Source organism: Magallana gigas, chromosome 7 (assembly GCF_963853765.1).
Source record: "Magallana gigas chromosome 7, xbMagGiga1.1, whole genome shotgun sequence".
In the NCBI taxonomy this organism is placed as follows: Eukaryota; Metazoa; Mollusca; class Bivalvia; order Ostreida; family Ostreidae; genus Magallana; species Magallana gigas.
Genome location: NC_088859.1, coordinates 249,684 through 266,347, shown reverse-complemented (window position 1 = coordinate 266,347; position 16,664 = coordinate 249,684). Strand labels below are relative to the sequence as shown.

Genomic DNA, 16,664 nt, shown 5'->3' with positions numbered 1-16,664 from the left:
GTTATGCCATAAAGCGACATTGGTTGTTTACCTGGTCTTCTTGTATTTACTTATATTATCTTAAGCTTAGCTGAATATAGAATATAGAATATCTGGTACATGAAATTTCATTACTAAGTGGCAAGGTTTTTTTTTTCCTTTTTGTTTTGTAGAGGGGGGATAATATGATAAGATAGGTTTTATATCTTCCAGATTATTGAAGTGTGTATATTTGTATGTTTGAAGTTTAAAACTAGAGTACATAAAGACAATCTTATCTCTTTCAGCGCATCCTGAAAAAGCTCCATGATTTTAAGCATCAAGAACTTTTAACAATTACCCAAATAAAGACGCCGACAACAACTTACCCGTATTACATTCAGTGAGGACACAGATATACAGTTGGAGTTTTCAGAAAATAAAGGTAAGTGAAAACTATGGTTTGCAATAACCTAGAAAATACTGTTGAAACGTAACCCAGTATTAAAACCCCGTATAGAATGGAAACACCTTTAATACGAATAAAACCATTTACGTTAGTTTTTAAATAATTCATTTTTTAATGCCAGAATGTAATAAAATTAGGTACTTGAAGACAAATAAAAAAAAAGATGCTGACAAAATTTCTTATATGTAGATAATTTATTGAAGATAAAAAAAGGAATGAAGTTGTGTAACGTTGATACAAAGAAAAATTGTTTGATCAGAATACTCAATATGTGTGAATAAATAACAGTATTGTCCTACACTATAACATGTACAAAACATATGACCTTAACACCAGATCACACACCACCAGTTGTTTCCACACTAACAGCGAGTAACCTGTGCGTCAATTATCTGTTTTCATTGCATCACACACAAGGAGTCCATAATAATCCTGCGCTGACATTCACGTATCATACATGTAAAACATTGAAATACAGAGCCTCCAAAGCTATCTTTCTGTATCCTCTCCCTCACAGGATAACATTTAAAGGGATCAATCATACAGACCTGCTGAGTTGTCATCAGCCAAAAGTTAGACGCACATACGATAGCACTATCATGTATGTATTTTCAAAAAGTAATGATCTTATGAAATCATAACCCCTTTTTTGGTTGCATATTGTAAACACGAAGAACGAAGGAAATCGGATCTATAGTTCAAAATCAATTGGTAAACAAAAAGAAGCTTTGATAAGGATAATCTAGATATATTATTTAGCAACATTTACAACTTTAATCACCGAAACTTTCTCTATAAGATTTCATATCGAAGAAATTGACCACTTATGAATATTAAGTTCTATTACCCATTCACCTCCCCCCTTCCCTATTATGTGACACACAAAACACCGCGGAAATACGGTAAGTTAAAAACATTCCTGATTTATAGGTTAGGAAGTTGTTTTATTACACAGTACAGAGATATTTACGTTATTAATCATTTGAAGTTAAATTACGTACCACCCAGACTTTATCTACGTTGATTATGTAACATACATGTACAAGTTTCTAATCAGTCATAAAACGACAACCTTATATATACTGCTATCTACTGAAACTCAGACTTTGTAGCGTATTATCAGTGTTAAACTTTACTTGTTAATGTGCTCCACCAGAATAGAAGCCAAAATCTTTTGGAGAACAGAAGGTAATATCAATATTTGCTAACTTTATTAAAATTTATATATACATCAAACTGAAATTAGTAAATCATTGGAAAAATGCATTGTAATATCAATTTTCGAAAATGCATCTCCTGAAAATGCAATATTTTATAAAAATATATGTTCAAATATGTTAAACAATGGCATTTTATTCAATTATGTCGACACACTACAATTGAGATATTCTATGAACGTTTAACAATAAAAGAAGGTTGAACTATTTGTAAAACATGTCAAAAAATCGAGATAACCCGACTTTATTGATTTATTTTATGTATATACAATGAGCATGGATCAAACATCAGTTAAAACATCGTATAAAAATTACCTGTATAAAAAGAACTTTTTAACAGTCGAATATGTCGATAATCCAAAAAAACACCACCCACCAATATATCTGATCAAATGACTAAACATTAAATTACTTTGCAGTCATCTATGGAATATTTCTATACTACTATATTAAAATAATAGACTCGAATTTTTGGGCTTTAATACACAGAAATCTGAAGAGTACTGTCTTTTGTTATATATATTTAAAACATCATTGGTACTTGAAGATTATCAATTTGTTTTTATTTTTTCTCAACCAAGCTTCGCTAATTAATCCTTTCCAAAATCCGGAAATCTTCTGGATTTTTTGATTTTACAATCTTGCGCAAGCGCATAACATTCACGCTAAATCAAGGGAGGCTCTTTAGTTTATGTTTCCACTATATCACATTTGCATGGACAAACTCAAAAACGATATTACAAATACGTGTCAATTTTTATCGAGAATTTGTCATATATTCTGTTCATCAAAAAAATACGGAAGATAACTCTAACTTAGTTTGCATACGAAAAATCCCGGGAGTTCCGAAATGTCAACATGGTGTGTAAATTTGAAGTGAGTGAAAAAGAGTTGATTTCTTCATTGATATGAATTAAATTTTTAAATAAAAGGTATTTGCAGCCTCAAAATGGTTAGTTATAAATAATCTGTATTTTAAATGCCGTTTCATCAATTTTCTCCAAAATCGTTTCGGAGCGATTCTGAATTGTTTTGCTTCATTACGGGTATATGGGAGGCATATTAACTGTGGTGAAGGCCTGTCCCGAGACATATTTAGATTATTCTAACTAAGCAGAGTGCGTTGAAATCAATTACATTATATAGACTTAAAGCTTGGTTATGTAAATGTCAATAAAACGGTGTGACGATGTATCTACTTCGAAAATGTCCGATACCATATGCAATGTCAACCCGTTCACGCACGAGTCAAATCTAGTATTATACATAAAAAATTAAAAGTCCGTATGAGGCAGAAACATATTTTTCTCATCGATTTTTTATCATCGATTTTAAGTTGTTGACGTTTCACAAATAACACATTCCAGTGTTACCTAGCATTGTAAGTATATGTAAACAGTAGGTACTTTGCATTTCTTATCGTTAAACGATAACTATTCTGAGTCAATTTAACAATGAAAAAACCCACAGAAAACAAATCCCTACATGTTGTTGTAAAATGATATGCTTATATATCTAACGCCGTTTTCGTTTTCATTTACATTATTCAAAATGTTTACATATTTTCTGTTAAGGTAATAAATTTTGATTGAAAATTCTTTAAGTTAATCTTGTTTTTCAGTAGGACTCTCTCTCTTATTTTGTCCGTTGTTGCCGTCGTGTGTCGTCTCTCCTATGTTAACATTTTGATATTTTTAGGTTCTTTTCGTGAAAACATCACGACTGGCTTAGTTTAACCAAATTGGTAAAAAAGAAAATAAAAATGATATGAATGGCCATCATTCCCTATAGCTCATATTTTTTGGATAACACTGAATATGTTTGTAATTTAGATACCTTTTCTATGTCTGGAGGTTTAGCTGTCAAAAAAGTACGTTAATATGATAATATGATAAGATTAGAAGCTTCTACCAAAATTGTGAATTGTACGGCCCTTGGATTTGTGACTCTAGTGTGTCAGGTTGGAACATAGATCAAACCTAGAACATCTGGGAAATTAAAAAAAACTAGAGCAAAGCTCGTTGCAAATCAACGAGTAGGTCTTCCGTTGCAGCTACGAGTCGACAAAAAAGATTTACGATAAATGAATATTTTGTTTAACATTATTAAGTAGAATGCTACCTATATACTCTTATTTTCATTTTGTTATAAGTATGCATCGTTTTAAGAGGCAACCTCGGTTTTGTGTAAAATACCGTATATCTTAAAGCTGAGTACCTAAAAAATCATCTAATTGCAAGGGTATACGCTTAACTGATCCTGACAAACTTTCACATGTGAATTTGAAATATGCTATGTAACTTAAAAACTTCTACGATCCTTCTAAAATCTTGCAAATTAATTGATATTTTAATGAAATTAACCTTGTGACCTTCAAAATTATTCAACAAATGCATTATAAATTACGGTTTCTACTTACAAATAATCTTATCTCACGAAGTTCGCAGCGTTTTTCAAAATCTACGATATAACATTAAGTTATTTTATAATTCAGTTGTGAATTTTGACATGATTATGCCCTTGCAATATTGAGTTTTTTTAATGACCCCTCAAAACTACAAATACATCTGCTTGTACCATGCGACTGTCATATCACGTGACCACTATGGACATAACATATTGTACTTTTATATATATATATATATTTTAGAAATATATATTATTTGAGTGACTGTTATTGGTTTTAAAAAGGACATGCCAGTTGAACTTAAGTATATGCGTTTTCATCACAAAAATTGGCCGATATCTTTATTAGCCGCCTTAACTGTAGTGCGTATTAAGATAATCGTTTAGCACGAGAAATTAAAGTTCTCCATACAAATAATTCAAATGTATATTTTGCGGGAAACAGTATATATCTGACACATAATATAATCATTCGACATTAAGAACAGTTTTATATTTGATAATGAACAGTTTTTCTTTTGTTTCACGTTCTTTTTCTGTGGTATCCCTCAGAAATTTGTAAAAGGTGAAAAAGGTAAAATTGGGACTTTTATTCTTGGCACAGTTTCTTATACTATTCGATTCCTTGATTTGCTGTCGATGTACGGTCATCCTGTGTCTCAAAGTGTCTCCTGTATGACCAATATAATATTCACCGCGACCAACGCAACTTATCACATATTATTAAATAAGGTTTAAACTGATGCACGGCATAGAGGTTTTGACTGACTGTAAAATCGCTTCCGGTGTTGAAATGAAATGTAGATCCTTTTGTAAGATATTGACATGTACTACATCTGGGTTTGTCGCATTTTTTGATGACAAGTGGTTCCTGGTTTTTACTGAAAAACGATGCTCTGGTAAGGATACATTTAAGAGAAGGGCTTTGTCACTTACTTTTAATGATGTGTAAAGCATATAATATGTTCTTCATGACTGGATCCTCCTCTAGGATAGTTAGGTTATTTCTAATTTTGTTGAACACTTTCGGATTTCTAGAGTTTTGACTAGAGTAGAAACGTATAGTATAACATGTTTGGCGGGTTTATTTTTTACTGTGTGAGACAGAGGTCTAATATTTCTGCATCAGAGATTATTGTGAATAACGCCTTGCTAAATTGTATGAGTTTTTATTCCTAGTCTATCTAGGTTGACACGAGTTAAATATAAGATATTGCTTAGTATCTGTTATTTAGTTGTAAACATCCGTTATTATCGGTCTTCTTTTTTAATTACCATGACGTCAAGGAAGGGTAACATATTACTGTCCGATTTCATTGTGAATTTCAGAATAGTGCTTAAAGTGTTGAGGATATTATCAAATTCTATCAATCGATTTTCACTTTTGTCCCATATAATGAACAGCGGTCTAAAGAACGTGTCCATGATTTTCTTATGAAGGTTTTATAGTGGTTACCTAATCTGTCTTGAATGTTTGAAAATAGATTTTCTTCTAGATAAGCTAGGACAAGTGTAGCCTAAGTTTGAGCAATTCTGGCTCCCACTGCTGTGCCTAATTTGATAAGTTCTGCTATAACAAATGGTATTTGTTGAATATTTTTAGATTTATCTTTTAAGACACAACTATGAGTTATTCATAACAATTTTTGTTTGAAAATCAATCAATATGAAATTTAATTACTGCTGTTTAGTTTTATTGTCAAGGAAGGAGTCTTTTCTGGTTTTCGACTTGTCAAACGTAAATTTGATTAATTGTTCATTAAATCAGATGAAAGGAAATTAAAATAGTATATTTTTCTTTCTTTTTTACTATCATAGAACTCGGCATAGAAAAAGTAATCAATGTTAAGAATCTAACAAGAACTATATTTTTGGCTTAATATTGGCGTAGGAAATTATCGCATGTTTCGCAGTTCAGAATTGCTGCAGATTAATTAGTCTGTTTGAGCATTTTAAAAACAATAACATAAATGTTGGATTTTTTTTACTAATGTGAACTAATAATATGTTACTTGGGATTCAAAATATGTCTTTAAAATATGATTTGCCTATCAAATTACATTTTTATAAGCTTTTTAAGGCGCCATTCTATACATTGAATTTTGTGAAAAAGTCACTAAAATCAGTTTTTCTCTCGTATTAAATGGTCAATATATTAGCGTTTCTGTCAATGTATATCTCTATATAAAGTCTTCATTATACATTAAAATCAGAAATATTTTATTATTTGAAGCATAAAAAAATAATCAAAATTTCTTCAAAATTTAAGAAAATTAGAGGAAATGCGGGCTAAGCAATATCAATTTAGTATAAATATTTATTCCAATTTAGTAATATAAGCTGAACGACATTCTGATATTCAAGCATTTCATTGAAGAATGGAATCTTCAAGCCTTAAACAAATGTCTACAGAACTACAAAGAACTACACTTATTTTTATCATCCCTAACGTTGAGGAAAAAGGTATTTACCTTGACCTGACCTTTATGCGAACACAAACAGGTCAAATTTGATTTAACTGATAGAATCATTTGGTAATATGATCCGTTTGACTATTTCCAAATTTCATGAATTTCTTATTATAAGAAGTATATTTGATAACGAGAAGACTCCTTCCTTTAATCTACACTATATATTGTATACAGATATCTTCTTCTTTTACTTTACACTAAAAGTCACTAAAATCAGTTTTTCTCTCGTATTAAATGGTCAATATATTAGCGTTTCTGTCAATGTATATCTCTATATAAAGTCTTCATTATACATTAAAATCAGAAATATTTTATTATTTGAAGCATAAAAAAATAATCAAAATTTCTTCAAAATTTAAGAAAATTAGAGGAAATGCGGGCTAAGCAATATCAATTTAGTATAAATATTTATTCCAATTTAGTAATATAAGCTGAACGACATTCTGATATTCAAGCATTTCATTGATGAATGGAATCTTCAAGCCTTAAACAAATGTCTACAGAACTACAAAGAACTACACTTATTTTTATCATCCCTAACGTTGAGGAAAAAGGTATTTACCTTGACCTGACCTTTATGCGAACACAAACAGGTCAAATTTGATTAAACTGATAGAATCATTTGGTAATATGATCCGTTTGACTATTTCCAAATTTCATGAATTTCTTATTATAAGAAGTATATTTGATAACGAGAAGACTCCTTCCTTTAATCTACACTATATATTGTATACAGATATCTTCTTCTTTTAATTTACACTAAAAGGTGATCACTTTAACAAATTCAATGCCATGAAACAACACCTAGGTAAGATTAAGCAGTTTTTTTTTTAGGTAAACGGTTTCTAGTTAACCTGGAAAGAGTACGTTGTTATACTACATATTGTGTACGAGATTATTTCAAAGTAGATTACAACAGATTTAAAGGGACTCGGGCACGATTATGAACCATAATTTCATTTTCTATGTTTTATGTGTAAAATGGTTGGCGTGCGCATTTTGAATGTTGACCAAAAATTTGAATGTGAGAAGTCAAGTATTGAGAGATATACAAAGGTAAGATTTTATTGTTATGTAAACAAGGCTCGATTCTTATATGTATTTCTTTACAAATCATGTAAATTATAACATTAGAATTACGATTTCTTTGACAAAATGACTCGTGACACACAAGATTCAATGTGTTCATAATTAATAATATTATCAACAGAAGAAAGCAACATTAGATTGAAACCAATACCAATAAAACACATATGTAAACAAAAACAAGGCTCAAGCTTTGTTTACAAATCAAAAAATTTCAAACCCTGCTGTCTTGCTCTTGACTCAATATTTGACTTTCAAAATTTTCACATAGCATTAGAAATACCCACATTAGCCATTCTAAACAATAAAAATGGAGATATAAAATTTAGAATTGTCGAGCTGAAATCGTGTCCAACTCCCTTTAATGAACTTTTTTGTAGATGCTTCGAGGAATGGTCTTGGAGAATTTTGTTCATTTCGAAAAAAGATTTGTCTTGGACTTTTCAAAAAAAGAAAATGGCCCCAACATTTTTGTTGGGGCGAGTTCAACGGGAAAAACAGCTGTGTTAGAACTTATTAGAAGATGTATGGATAGAAAAATAAACTCATCGCTCACAAATCGTTTCAACGAAAGCGAAACAGCCTGGGTATTCTGTGAGTTTGGTCTTGAAAATGGAAAATATGGGCCAACGGTCATATCAGGAATGATTGTTGATGGGACACAACCATTGCCTGGAAACGACACGGGCAGTATATCGAATGATGAAGAAGATGAGGAATGGGTACCAAAAGTGAAAGGAGATCATAAAGACACAATGTTCCATAAAGTCATAACGTATTTTTGCGAAAGCAAGATAAATTTTTTTAGTAAAACATATCTAAAAAAACCTGACGGCAAAATTGTTGATCTTAGAAAAAATGTGACTTTTGGTCAAGATATTTTGCTTGGATTAGTGTATGGACAAACAAATGAGGATAATCTAGGAAGCGATGGAATCAAAGAACTTTTTAATTGTAAATTTGCTGAAACTGTTTGAAAAAAAATAAGGCAACGACAAAATAATAATGATACCTACGATCGGTATCCAAAGGTGTGGGAAGAATTACAATCCAGATTTGTAGGTGTTTTATCCATGAGAGGTTTGGGCACATTTCAATTGACAAAAAGTTTATTAATTGACGATAAGTTCAAATCGGTGAATTATGAAGGCACATGCGCTCAAGCAGAAATTATAACCGAACTTATAGGAAGTGAAGACATAGATGAAAGAAAAGAAAAAGAAATATTCGAATTTCTTACAAGACCAAATGAATTTTTCTTTAAGAAGGAATTGAATTCAACCACTAATGTAAATGAAAATTTTGTTGAACATAAGACCAAAAGGTTTCCTTTATTAAAGACCTCTGTTGGTATTGTGGAGGCCAAACAGTTCTCGCTGCTGATGGCGCATAAATCATTTCAAACAATTTGTTTAGAGGAGCCCGATCGCGGAATGCATCCTCAAATGATAGAACGTATGAAAATGGAGCTCTATCGTAAAGACCAATCGAAGTCTAAAGCTATTATCATTGTCACACACTCCCCTTATCTCATCGATTCGTTTTCATTGGAAAACACCTTTATTTTTTTTTCAATTGAAGAAAGAGATAAAAAAGCTTCATATGTCAAAAATGTTAGCAACCTTAGAAATTCTATCAAAACACTCAAAATAATTGCAAACGAAGATTAAAAAAAGATTTTGTTTTCAACAAAAGTCCTTGTCGTTGAAGGGAAGACCGATAAAACCATTTTACATGCAGTTTTCAGACACTGTTTCAAAGATGCCAAAGAGTACAGTCAAATCATGAGCCACCAAATAATTTCCATGGAAGGAAAAGAATTCAAAGATGCTATATGTGAATTTTGTACTCAAATTAATGTAAAATGTCGCTTGCTTTTAGATAGAGATGCATTTATAGATGTAGATGGAAATGGCATTATCACAAAATTCAAATATAAGAACGAACTATACGTTGATTACGTCAATAAACCAATTACGAACTTTCTTAATGATTCGGATGGATTTCAAAAGTTTTCAGATGAACTAAAAAAAAATAAAAAAGCTTTTATATGGAAAAATGGTAACTTAGAAGACTTCCTTCTAAGTAAAACCAAAAACCGATCTGACATTTGCAATCTTCTTGGTGTGACAATTGGGGACGATATTCCTATATTGAAACAAGGAATCAAAAATGCTCTTAAAAAAGGTTTATCGCAGAGGAACGAAGTAGACTTAGCAACAATAATTAAATACTTTGACGATATTTCACGTCTCGAATCTTTTTTGAAAGACTGAATCACAGAAAAAGGGTAACTAAATTTGCGGAACAACCAAAAGAGGCGATACATTTAAATTTGATACATTCAAATTCTAAGCGCAAATCAGGACTGAAAATTGAAAGATTTTAAGTTCAATTTTTTCTTTCACTTAAACTACATCATGCGTTTATATTTTTTTGGATTTGTACACAAAATTTTCATTTTTGATATCAAACATTGTCAGACAATTACATATTCTTAATGAAAGAGATTCAACCAAAGCGCCAGATGATTTAACATCGTTTGTTTATAAGATTAGTTAACACAATAGGCATGAAAATTGACACCCGACCATTTACACCCTAATCGACCGCTCGTCAAAGGAAAGATTCTCTTACAAACAATTATTATCAATATTGTGTAATTCGTGGTTTGTAGTTTCATTAATGCTAGTAGATATCAAAATTACATTTTAATATGATTGAAATTTTGAGTATATATATATAATCAAAAAAGAAAAAGAAAATGAACAGTTCAAAAGTTTCTATTCACTAGCGCTTTCTGGATTTACATCCTTCTTCAGGTGAATGTACATAAGTTATGAAATTTCATAACTTATGTACATTCACCTGAATCTTTTTTGATTATTTATACTGTGTGATATCACCTTTCAATTATTTTGGATTATATATATATTCGTGAAATTTCATATATATATATACACACTCGTGAACGTCTGCACATATTTGCATGGAATTTAATTACTGTATATTTACAGTGTATATTTCCCCTTCTGTTTACATTGGAAATCTGCAACGTTCGATTTTCTATGAATACACTATGCTTATTCATGCACCACTGGCACAGATAGAAATGTCTTCATGTGTTTTGAATATATTTATTTTTGTAAGATTAAATTAAACTTTTCAATGTTACATAACATCACATAATGTTGTCCTGATCTTATTTAATTTTAATCCATTTGATGTGGTTTGTTTTAGCGGTATAATGTAAACTAGTCCTGTTTTATTTTGTATTTTTGACCAGCTCTGTATAGCGCTTAAGACTTTTATAAAAGATAAAGCGCTACATTAACATTATTATTATTATTATTATTGTAATCAATTTGATATATTTGCTTTTGAAAAACAATCAATTATATATATCTTCTCCTTAATAAAAAGATGTTTCTCCACAAAGTTCTGGCACTTTATTATTAACTAAATAACATGTTTATATGAGTGTTTCATGTTTGTTTCATACCCCTGACTAAGAGCGCAAATAATTGTTTTACAGCAGCGATACACAATATTTCATACGAATAGACATCGGTAGACAACAGGTAACGCGCGGTATTCAATTTGTCTGCATTGCTTGGTCTGTCATAGGACCGATGACTTCCGAAAATTAGCATTCAATGCTTAAAAAACATTAGATGTTCTAGTAGTCATTACATTTTGGACTGATGATGCCCCTTCAGATTTCAGATTGTAAGGATTTAATGAATTTAATGAATGACCATTTTGTTTACCTTATTTCTAAGAAACTAACTGTGGTAAAAAAGAGAAACTTTCAGGGATAGCAGATGAATGTTGGTAAATGATCCGCTGGACTGGATATTGTAGAAAATGCGCAACGGAAGACTATCTTGTTACTCACTGGTTTCTTTTTTATATTATTTTAAATTTTGAGCGCTTTTAATTTTTTTTTTTTTATTGGGTTTTTCATTTCACAACATATGTACATATGCAACATAATATTGATTGGAACGTTTATATAAACATATTACATAGTCTTTATACTATTTCTACTTAATAGTACAGTTTTGTATATTTCATATGAATTGAAGCTGATTTTGAGAGAGAGAGAGAGAGAGAGAGAGAGAGAGAGAGAGAGAGAGAGAGATTATGCAGGTGGATTACAATACAAGTATAGACTATGCTATACTGAAAACAAATGAAATGATATGAGGGTTCACAACGATCAAAAAAGCAAAAAAACATAAAAATTAAACTTATCTCTATAACTACAATTTTTCACAGATATTCTGCCAGTGGCTTTCGTATTCCTTATAATTACATCTTTTCAACAGCAAATATTTTTCAGTTAAGATTCTTTCTGTTATGACCTTTTTCAAGGCATGTATATTTGGTGTCGGATTACTTTTATATTTACATGAAAAAATATATTGCTTCACAATAAGAGCTATAAGGTTAAAAAATTTATAACTTTCTTTATTTTTGTATTTTCCAAAAAGAACTGATTGAATATCAGATGTAATCGAGATTTCAAACTGTGTAAAAATCCACTCTTCAACATCACACCACAATTCTTTTACTATATTACATTCATAAAATAAATGACTAATACTTTCTTCATCTTTTTTACAAAAGGTGCAAACAGCAGATTCTGCTTTTTTATATTAAAAAGATATTTATTTGTAGGGACAATCCTATGAAGTATTTGATATTGCAGCCAATGTAGTTTTGATTCCTGTGTACACTTAAAAGGGAGTTCAAAAATTCTATTCCAAGAAGTTTGTGAATAGTTATAACCCTTTTCTCTCCATTTTGATATCGATGTACATATTTCTCTTTTTTTGTCTAACAGTATGTTGTACATGGGTTTACAACTTTTACAAGTATTAATAAACAATAGAATATGATTAGGGACAATTGGTCCATATTGTAATGTGTTCTGTAGGTTTGCTAAGTGTATATCTTGTGTATGTAGTCTGCATGGTTGTAACTGCAGTTCTCAAACTTGCATACTCTATGAAATTTGTCTTTGGATTAATGTGTTTCAATTCATCAAAGTTTCTAAATGTTCCATCTATATTAAGCAGATCACTAACAAAAATAAATCCTTTATTAACATAACTTTTGATAAATATTGATTTATTGTCTATGGTGATTTTGGGATTGTGCCATATATTATCATTTATAATTTGGGGTTTACTAAGTGGCGTTTGTTCAATTATTTTTAACCAGCTGAGGAGCACTTCTTTCCAAAAAGAATTTTCTAAGTTTTTACATAGAAGGTACGAATAATCAGGACCATTTCTCCATATTTCAGAGATACTAATTTTCAAAATTGATTCTAAAAGCTTTACCCATTTTGTATCAGTTTTAATTAGTCTTCTCATCCAAGTAGCTTTGAGTGCTGTGATAAAATTTCCATAATCAACCATTTTGAGACCCCCATGGTTATAATCTTGTATGATTGTACTTTTCTTTACTTTATAAACTTTACAGCCCCATAGGAAATGAAAAATATCATGTTCAAAAGTTTTTAAGTATTCAGTTTTTGGGTTGGGTAATGCTAGTATCAAATGATTTAGCTTTGGTATTATTAGTGTCTTGATTATCGTAATTCGACCAATTGGTGTTAATTTTCTTAACTTCCACTGATTTATCAATCTTCTAATTTCAGACAATTTTGGTAAATAATTTAATTCTTCCAATTCATATAATGTAACTGAAAATTGGATACCTAGAAGCTCAAAGTTTAAATTGTTCCAACTAAATTTCCATCGTGAATGATGAAATACATCCTTTGAAAAATTTTTGCTACCAATCCAAACCATTTTTGTTTTTGTAAAATTTATTTTTAAGCCTGATACTTGTGCGAAAAAGTCTAAAACCCTAAGAATGCCATCATATGATTGTGGTGTACCATCCATTATAATTGATGTGTCGTCTGCATATTGAGATATTTTGTATTCTTCCCCATCAATATTTATACCTTTGATGTCTTTTTCATTTCTTATTAATATTCCTAAAATCTCAGCGCAGAGAAGAAAGAGATATGGAGATATTGGGTCACCTTGTCTACAGCCCCTTTCTGGATAAAAGTATTCCGAAATTATACCATTTTGAATCACACATGCCTTAATTCCGTTATAGAATGTTTTTATCCAAAGGGTCCAAAGGAGGGTCCAAATTTTAAAAAGTCTAGTGTTTTTGAGATAAAACTCCATGAGATGGTGTCAAAAGCCTTTTCGAAATCAATTAACATTAAAAGGCCGGGTATATTGTAATGCTCTGTATAATACATAAGGTCATATATAAGTCTTATATTTTCCCCAATAAATCTTCCCTTCAAAAATCCAGTCTGATCATTATTTATCAATTTATCTAGAATAGTTTTCATGCGTTCAGCTAAGCTTTCCGAAGCTAGCTTGTAAATAACATTCAGTAAAGTAATGGGACGCCAATTTTTCAGAAATTGTTTAGGTTTTCCAGATTTGGGAATGCATGTAATAACACCTAGTTTATTTATTTCTGAAAAGTTTCCTATTTGAAAAGAGTGGTTTATTGCTCTTGTGATAAATATTCCTAAGTCTCTCCAGAAGAATTTAAAAAACTCACTTGTAAAACCATCAGGGCCAGGACTTTTGTCATTTTTCATTTTCTTAAGGAAATTCAGAATTTCTGTATCAGTTAAAGGACCTTCAAAGGTATTTGACTCTTCTCTATTAAGTTTAGGACACTTAATTTTTTTTAACTTTTCATGGAAACTTTCTTCATTTATAATTTCTCTTTTCTTATACAAGTGTTCATAAAAAGATTTAGTTTCTTTTAATATTTTCATTTGATCGAAAATAACCGACCCATCATCTTTTTCAATATTTGGTATTAGTTTACTTATGTAGTTCCTAGTCTCTAGGTTAATGAAATATTAGGACGGCTTTTCTCCCTCATCAATCCATTTAGATTTTGACCTGATACATTGACCTTTTAATCTATTTTTTCTTATGTTGAGAAGCTCATCTTGTTTGTTCGATAATAAATCTAAGGAGTTTTCCGTGAAGTTCTGCTCAAGACATGTAATCTCATTTTCTAATTAAGGTCTTCCGTTTCCAACGGAAGACCTTACTATTATTCTGAAAAATTTTCAAATTTCTTATTATTTTTTTTTTCTTCTAGACGCCAACTTTGATCCTTAATATCTCGCTCGTTTGTTCACCGATTGTTTTAAAATTTTCAGGACTGACAACATGCCGCGTGATGTTGTCGTTGCATATTTTAGTTGAGGAAAATCCCCATCCGGTTTTGAGTTATTCCCCTTTTAGTAAAATTTAACGACTTCTTTTGTCCAGGGGGGTTTAGCTATAACGATGACTGGCAGAGTCTCAAAGATGGGCTGGTTTGGAAGCTAATACATTGAATTTGTGCGAGATATATTTTATTTATTATTTAAATGCAAATAAAAGGGGTGGTATAGATGTTGAAACAAAGGTAAGAAAAAAATTCAAAAGAATTCGCGTATTTTCCGTGTTAGTTTTTTACCTGATAAAAATTTGTTATAACATGTATTTTAAAAGATCTTGGTCTTACCAAGACCTTTCATTCGGTATACAGAAAAAGGGGCTGGCCCCTATAATTAGGGAGTTAGATGCGTCAAAAGTTTCTTGTCAATAACTTGTAAAGGAATAAAAATTTCTAAAGCATTATTGAAGCAAAGTTGTAAAGAAATTAATTTTGAATCCTTCCGTGGTATTCAATTTAATGTTTTCGTAATTTATAGCCAGTATTTGCAGAAACAATTGTTGTCAGTTCGGTCCATTTTTGTGGGGGTGTGCACGTTTAGGAGGTTATGAAAGGGCTTTTTGTAATGCACTAACTGATAAATGCAGCGCGCAAAAATAATTCTACATAAAGTTCCCAAATGTTTTTATTCATATGTACATATTCATTTCATAAAGATGAACCTCTTTGACCTTATTTTTGTTGTTTGTTTCATAACTGTGCCCCTTTCTATATTTAGATGCATTACGAGACTCAGGTAACCGATCGATAGAAGAGTCGCTAGCTGTATTCAGGCCGTCGCCTTGACGACAGTGCATATGCTTGTAGAGCTGGACGTACACACGTTTAACGCCCCACTGTGTTACTGTAACAGAGACATTTTGAATTGTTTCAGTACTGGGAGATGTGTTAATAAAATGGTTCGAATGCATGGTAATTATACTCAACTTTTCTACAGTACGTATACACGGCCGTCATATAAAGCACAATGTGTATTACTGACATGACAAATGTACGCTGGCAATTTAAACGAACGCAGGATTGCTCCCGATAGAACATTTCTTTTAAAGCAAAACAAAATACTGATTTCCGATGGATATAATATTATCATCGCGGAGATGATTTTAAAAAGTGAACTTTATATTCGTATACGATAATATTTGAATCCAAACCCGCTATTTTTAAGTAACGGTTATTAGGGATATTAATTATGACTTGCCCCGCGTTTCACGTTTTTTACTTGCAATGCATCTACAAACGAAAATACCAAACAACCTTCGGCAGCAATTTATAAATTATTTATTACATACTAGTACACAATATTAAAGAGATAATTAACTAAATTTTGCTTTATAATTGTACTCGCCATCTTCCGTGGAAATAATGGCATGGAAAAAATGTTGTTCAATGTTCATCAAAAACGATGTGTAGCCTTAGCAATCGAAAATAATTAACAAACTGTATATTGATAGATTGACACATTAACAAACATTCAGACCCGCAATGTATTTTTTGCAAATTCTATAAAATGTAGACTCAATAAGTGAATTTTTCCGTTTGGGGTATTTTGAATCACATGTGTACGCTATGTGTACATGTACATATAGATTAATAGCCATATAGATAAACACTTTCAGTGTTGAATTTTTAAAAGATATTTTGTATTTGCAAAGCAATGCAATGCAAGGGCTATTAAATTCGAACAATGTACATACGGTAGGGATCGAACTGATACTGGTTCTGCTTGTTCTACAAACAGCGAATGAAATGCGAAGTATTAGGGTGTCA

General features: G+C 30.9%; 1 long non-coding RNA gene across 1 annotated transcript; it reads left to right on the top strand.

The window, feature by feature from the left end:
* LOC105320822 (uncharacterized) lies at window positions 1-10,889 on the top strand. The gene is made up of 3 exons (XR_010708101.1): window positions 1-95; window positions 267-403; window positions 7,988-10,889. It is a non-coding gene; the product is annotated as an uncharacterized lncRNA (long non-coding RNA).
* The last annotated feature ends 5,775 nt before the right edge of the window (window positions 10,890-16,664 follow it).